General features: G+C 48.5%; 1 protein-coding gene across 4 annotated transcripts in view; it reads right to left on the bottom strand.

Moving 5' to 3' along the window:
* TBC1D1 (TBC1 domain family member 1) overlaps positions 1 to 2,439 on the bottom strand; it is a 225,136-nt gene extending 222,697 nt beyond the window's left edge. For all 4 annotated transcript variants that reach the window (XM_061419892.1, XM_061419896.1, XM_061419893.1 and 1 more), the window contains exon 1: positions 2,352 to 2,439. The gene's annotated coding sequence lies outside the window, so the exon portion shown is untranslated. The remainder of the gene's footprint in view (positions 1 to 2,351) is intronic.
* Positions 2,440 to 7,140: the final 4,701 nt, after the last annotated feature.

Genomic DNA, 7,140 nt, shown 5'->3' with positions numbered 1-7,140 from the left:
AGCCCTTCTGGTGAAGGTCACCTTCTAGGGTGTCTTCAGGTGACACTTAATGTGTCCCGGGAAGTAGGACACAGAGATTGTCAACGGCTGGATGATAAGGGAAGTGGGGAAAGCCGACTAATTTCTTCAGAGTTGCCCTTTTCTTCCTCAAACATCTGGTACCGTCCCAATATCATATAGGACAAAAGGTCAATACTGACATGGCTGCACCAAACCAGAAATATGACCATAGACAGAGGAGAAATCTCCAGAGCTCTCAGTAGGAAAGATAAAGGCAGACTAAGCAGAGAGTTCCATTTTCAAAACTTTATTTTGATGCTAATATGCTAATAATTTATAACTACACCAGTGAATTTTTTCCCCTGTTTTACTGGTCTGCCAGTGGCTGGACAAGTCCACAGAAAGGCATTTATTTTAATGATTGTTTGATGATTTCAGGCACTGCTTTGAGCCACACTTAGTCCCTTTTATATTTCTTTGCACTCAGTTGATACTGTGGTCTCAGGATACTGCACTGTCTTCACTACAGGAAATCTCCCCTAAACATTTCACACAGTGCCCTTTAATTCACAGCTGCACTCACTATCCACTAGCTCAGGTTTTATCAACAGGATACGGTAGAGAAATTTGGAGAGCAAGCACTTTTTATGGCCTTATTTCCCTATACCTTGTTAGAAAAAAAAAAAAAAGAAGCAGGCAGATTCGAGACTGCCACAGCTTTCCACTTGAAACAACTATAAAATATCTGTTTACAAAAGCAGTCAATCCTATTTTATGCAAACTTTTTCATTCAATGTCCTTATTTCTTAAGACAGTCTTCAAGGTTCCCAGGAAAGAGCTGTTCAGTTCAGTTCAGTTGCTCAGTTATGTCCAGCTCTTTGTGACCCCATGAACTGCAGCATGCCAGCCTTCTAAAACTGTCCATCATCAACTCCCAGAGTTTGCGCAGAGCTAAGCAGGAGACATACCTCCTCCCAAGCAAGAGAAGCCACATCAACTGTACAAAATCGTGTGGAACCCAGCTGCTTCCTGTATCCCTAACCAAGATGGTAATAGAACATCATGTGTTCAGAAACATAAAGAGTTGTCATGCAAGGTGGATTCCCAGCCCCTTAAAACAACTCTCCTGGTCACTCCTGAGGCCAACCCCTCCCACCTACAGCAGGTTCCCAAAGCACAAGGAAATCCAGAGGTGGCCATGCTTCTACTTCTACCAATCTCATCTCCAGTCTTTGGAGGAGAAGGAACTGCAGTTGTCCCAAAGAAGGGATTTTTTTTTTTTTTTAAATCAAGGACTCTGCAGTTCAGTTTAAGCACAGAGCAAAAGGTTTAGACATTTGGACTTCTAGAGATAGCTGAGTTTCCTAGATGTGACCTATTTAAGCCAGGTCACTTTTATTAACTTTGCTGTAAAGCAGAAACTAACACAACATTGTAAAGTAAGTATACGCCAATAAAAAATAATTTTAATAGGTAATTTTAAAATGCTCTTTCAAAGTCTGATTATACAGTATCAGTAAGTAAAACCACCCAATTATCTAAAAGGAAGAATGAATGACCTACGAAGTGAATGAATACCCATTAATTCATGCAGGGCACTCAGAATCAAACTGTTTGATGGGAGGAACAATCATCACTTTCGATTTCTTTTCCTTTTAAAGTAACTTTCAGAGAATAATCTATTTTAAATGAAATTGCCACAAGTAAAGCCGCCTCTAGGTGGACTCCAAAAAAAATGACATCTCTTTTAAGCACACACACACCTTAAACCCACAACAACAACTCGTGGCGAAGTTAGAGGGGTCTCATAATCACAGACAGATCAGGAAGCTGCTAGAAACAAGTAAGCAGGGTTTCAAAATGACTGGTACAGGATGTGCCCATAGAAAGAAATGTTGCGCGCGCCGGTGGAGCTGCCAAGTTGCTACTGCGAAGTACCCTGAACTTTTAAAGGGTGGCCTGGGGTTACTCTGACCGCCCTCCCCCAGTTTGGTCGCCTTACAAACACACTAGCCCTAGAAATATTTGGCGGGAGGGGCGAGGACGGAGATGCGAAGACCGCGAGCAGGAGTGGAGGGAGGGGCAAAGGGAGGGTGCCTGCGGGAGCTCCCGGGTCGCTCTGAACTTGAAGGTTTCGCTTTCGTCCAACTAGGGGACAACGAGGTGGCAATCAACTTCCTCTCCCGAGACACCCCCTGCGCGACAAGGACAGCAGGAACGCCCCTGGAGTGCCCGATCCCAGCTTTTCCGCCGGCCCGGGAGCGCAGGGGCCTGCAGGAGGTAGGGGACGACCGGGATGCCCCGGGAGGAGGCGGCGGGGTGTCGTGGGCGAGGCCCCAGGAAGCGCCTACCTGTGCCGCGGCGCGCTCAGAGCCCGGAACCCGGCTGGGGCGCGCAGGTGTTCGGGGGTAGCCCGGGGACGGCCTGGGCAGGCGGGGCGCGCATCGTGGCTGCAGGCTGCTCTCTTCCAGCCGCGGGGACTGGCAGGGCTCCCGCCTCTTCTCCAGTCGGCGGGTCCAGCGGCGGCAGCAACAGGCACCCAGGCGCAGGAACGCCGGCGGCGGCAGCGGCGGCGGAGGAGGAGGTGTCTGCGCGCGGCTCGCGTTTCCTCCTCCCCGGCAGGGCGAGCGCGGGGGAGGCGAGGGGAGGGCTGAACCCGGGATCTCCCAACTCGGTCCCCAGGGACCTAAGAGGGGGACGCGATGCCCCCTCCCTCCCCACAGCGCCGTGTGACTCTGCTCGAGCGGCATGGCCGAGACGGGCGAGTCACTCGCCGGCAACAGCTGCTGCAGTGCGGTCCACCGCCGTCTCCCTCCCCTCCCTGTCTCTCCCTTCCCGGGCGGTCCATCCTCAACCTGCTCCCGGGCAGCCAGCCTCAGCCCCGAGAGGTGTCAGGGCGCCGCCCCACCAGCCCCAGAGCAGGGTCTTGGCCAGACGAATACCCTGGGCTCCGGGGACGCGAAACCCCGCGCCTGATTAAAGCCCTCGAGGAGGGATGTGCGGTCCAACCCTGAGCTTAGCAGCCTATTTATAGCAGGTGGCACTGCCAGCCGCGCTCCGGGCCTGCGGGGCTCTCAGCAGGTGGCACTGCCAGCCCGCTCTTCACTGCCCTGCGGTAGCCTCGCCTCCTCTCTCCGAAATGGACAGGGTGAAAACTGCACAGAACACAGGAAGGTGGCCAAGCCTCCTGGAGGCTCTTCCCGACATTACCCCTTCTTCCCGTCCTAGTCAGGGAGTGAATTGAGGCACGGGCATCCTCTGGGGCTGAATCAAGGAATCGGGGAACAGCTTAAGTGTCTTTTCCTATTAAACACCCGTAAACCCATTTCCGAACAACTGCGGAATGACGCAGGGGCTAGACTGCCTTTTCCCCTTCCTGATGGTCCAGAGGCGCGCGCGCGCACTCACACACACCCCCTATCTCTCTCTCCCTCCCTCCCCCCCGCCCCCACACACACCTCCGTGTGCCTACCCTCTCTCTCACACACCCTTTATCTGTCTCGCTCTCTCTCTCACACACACACACCCCTCCGTGAGCCCACCCTCGAGTCAGATTTGGGGAAGTTAGTTCTCAGCTGCCTTGTAGAGTGTAAGGAGAGACACCAGGGAGATGTAAGACGTCTGAGAAAGCAGGCTTCTAGGGTTAGGAGATGGCAGGGTTCAGGAAACAGGCAAACCTCCTAAATCCCTGTCTTACCAGGTAAATTTCACGCCCCACGGCTGGGACAGCGATCTGAGGGAAGTGGGGAACTGAGCAGAGAGAGAAGGGTAGGAACAAGAGGAGGATGGTCGTGGGGCAGATGAGAGGGGGCTGGGCGGCAACGGAAGGGGGAGACATCTTTCAGGATTTTTTGCTTAGTGTAACTGCAAGCTGACTTTAGGGAAGTGGCTGAATTTGAACTGCAGGGTTGGATGTGAACCCACATTCCAGCTCCACCACTCAGTTTGGCTTAGGCAAGCTGCTGGACCTCTGGTCTCCATTCTTTTTACCTGTTAAATGGGACCAATATACACTTTATAAGAGCACTGTGAGGATATAATGGGAAAGTGTATGTAAAGTGCTTAGCACAGTGGCACATGCGTGGACCTCAAGTAGTGGCAGCAGCTATTGTTACCCTGGCTCAGGATGCAAATCCAGGTTCAAGGTTCTCCCCTCCCTCCTCGCCGCCTTCTCCCTCCAGGAACAGTGAGTTGCTAGGAGCTGAGGAGGCATTTGGAGGAGTCTTTTTGATCAGGACTACCTTATGGTCCCTGATCCCATTCCTCTGGATCCTCACATACAAGGGAGTTATATTTGGGTAAGATACAAATTTTTATCCGCAGCTTGATTTAAAACTCATCATACTGGTAACTCTTATTCATTGAGGGGGCTAGTCTATTGGGGGCATTATGGAAGCCACTTTATATGTATTGTCTCTAATCCTTGCAAAAACTCCTCAGGGCAGAGATGATTAAATCCAGAGGTTAATGCCTCTTGGGGTCACAGAGCTAGTAAGTTCTGGGATCTAGAGCTAAAGCCCCATGTAACACACTTTCCCTCTGGCCACTGTGTAGCTCTCTTATAGCACTCAGCTTGCTCTTTATTATAATGCAAATTGTTTATGTACTTAGCCTCAAATCTTTTTTTTTTAAAGATAAGGAATATATACAGATGTATACAATGATTAGAATGTTTATTGGGTTATGAAAATTGTTCTTCATTAAATTATAAGACCAGATATACCAGCAGAGTCTGGCGGGCTACAGTCCATGGGGTTGCAAAGAGTTGGACTTGGAAAAAAAAAAAAAAGAGTTGGACTTGACTGAGCACTCATACATACACACACACTCACCAGTTAAACCATACTGTTACGTCTTGGATCACACCATAATTATTTCCTATCTTCATCTCCAACTTACTCATACAGTTCTCATCCCCTCTCTGCAGCAGCCTGCTGAGCACACTTACTTCCAGAGTGCTAGATGTCAAGACAGGCACACTCATCCAATTTCATTGACATCCCCAAACTGTCTTTCATACATAACCAGTCAGCTGATGGTTGAAACTATTACCTAACTACCTTAGTCAGGTCAAGACTAGACACTTGCACACAGAGCATCCTGGCCAGAACTCCTTCTATCCTGCCCTTCACTCCCTTTGCTTTTCCTCATTAACTCCCTCTACCCCCACTCCACCCACACCCGAAGTCCCAGAGTGCAGCCAAGCTTCAGTACATGTAGACAGCCAGATGGAGTGCTAATCAGGCCACAAGGGTAGGAAGTGGGAGGGGTGGGGGACAGAGGCAGGCCTAGGCCCCTTGTCTCTCATATTATTCTTTTCCTCCTTGCTACTTAGGTCTAGCAAGTTGTAGCTCAGAGATTAACAACTTAGTGGCAAATAATCATTTCCCTGACCCTATAACCTGAGTTAGGGAAGGATCATAACCTTGTGAGAAGCAGTACTTTCTGTATTACTTTTCCAGCTCCTGGGGTCAGTTACTGCCCTGGGGGTAATCATGAGAGATTTTATAATATCTTTAGCTTCCTGGAGAAAGAACTCCCTTTATGATATGTGGTAAAGATTTTCAAATTTTTTTTTGCTATAAAGCACTATCTCAGAAAGTAGAGGAGAGCCTGTCATCCACCTCATTGGCACTCATTTCTAGCAGCTATGGAAGAAATAAAAAAGGGGACTTTGAGACTAATGGTGTTCTTGGGATGGCAGGATAAAGACTGTTGAACAGGGAGGGTGCATCCACATGCATAGCAGAAGGGTAGGAGGGACCACTCAGTTCTCATCTGCAATGCCATCACTCTAGGAGGGAAGCGGCTCCCTCCCCGTTTCACATAGACAGGAGACTCCCAGCAGGACTGGTAATGACAACAGAGAGCTCTGTGGGGCCCAGGCTGGTAGTTCTTTGAGTCACCAATAACAAAACTAAGTAGGGAATGGACCAAACACTGTTGTGACTCTGCTTCGAACCCCTGATTCTCCACCTGAAATCCTGCTATGGATCATCTTGGAGGGACTTCCTCTATAGATTCTTTCCTAATTTAGTCCTTTGCACAGGAATTAGTTGTTCATTGCCCATGACCAGAAACATGAATATCAGCTTTCAGATGGCTTCAGAGCTCTAGAAAACTGTGACCCACTGGCACCATTAAATCAAGTGGGAGGCCCAGAAGCCAAAAGAAAACAAAGGCCCCTTTACTTTTAAAAAGTTAAGGGAACTATGGGACTTGCCTGACAGTCCAGTGGTTAAGATTCCATGCTTCCAATGCAGGGAACATGGATTTGATCCCTGATCCAGGGAACCAAGATCCCACACTCTGTATGTGAAAGTCACTCAGTTGTGTCTGACTCTTTGCGACCCAATGGACTATACAGTCCATGGAGTTTTCCAGGCCAGAAAACTGGAGTGGTTAGCCTTTTCCAGGGGATCTTCCCGACCCAGGAATTGAAACGGGGACTCCTGCATTGTAGGCGGATTCTTTACCAGCTGAGCTATCAGGGAAGCCACACATGCTATATAGTGTGGCCAAAAAAAATGTTTTTAATAATTAAAAAAAAAAAGTTAAAGTAACCATGTATAAATCTAGAATGAAAAGCCTTGTATTAATGTAGAAAAGAGAACTTTAATACTCATTATTACATCTATTAGTGACTTGTTTAAATGTTTATATTAGTTGGAAATTCAAACTCATTATTGCTATGATATATTTTCACCTAACTTCCAAATATACATAATAAGGTAAGAGTTTTTAACTAGTGAGTCTGTTTCCAAAATTGGTATAAAGGCAAGAAGTTAAAATTGTATTGGACAGAACCTGGGATAGTAAGGTGGCCCACTGGGGACACTTGCTCCCACTGATCAGTGGTGGCTCCCCAGAACCCTTGGTGGAAAAGGTTTCTGAGGCGTCTGAGCTCACTGGGAACAGCTCCTCCATGGTGAAGCAGGATCTGCCTGGAGCTGGGAGGAGGTGGCATCAGCACCAATGCTGGGTAACTTGCCAATCCTGCCAACCTGATGCATGACTGTTAGCATCTAAACAGGATGTAAGTCATGCCCAAGTATCTTTACTAACTGTAAGAAACAGTCTTCACAAACACAGAAATGGATTGAAGTCAAGATCAAAGAGTACCTTACATTGGCTTGCCTA

Source organism: Bos javanicus, chromosome 6 (genome assembly GCF_032452875.1).
Source record: "Bos javanicus breed banteng chromosome 6, ARS-OSU_banteng_1.0, whole genome shotgun sequence".
NCBI classification, from domain to species: Eukaryota; Metazoa; Chordata; class Mammalia; order Artiodactyla; family Bovidae; genus Bos; species Bos javanicus.
This window is presented reverse-complemented; position numbering and strand designations above follow the sequence as displayed.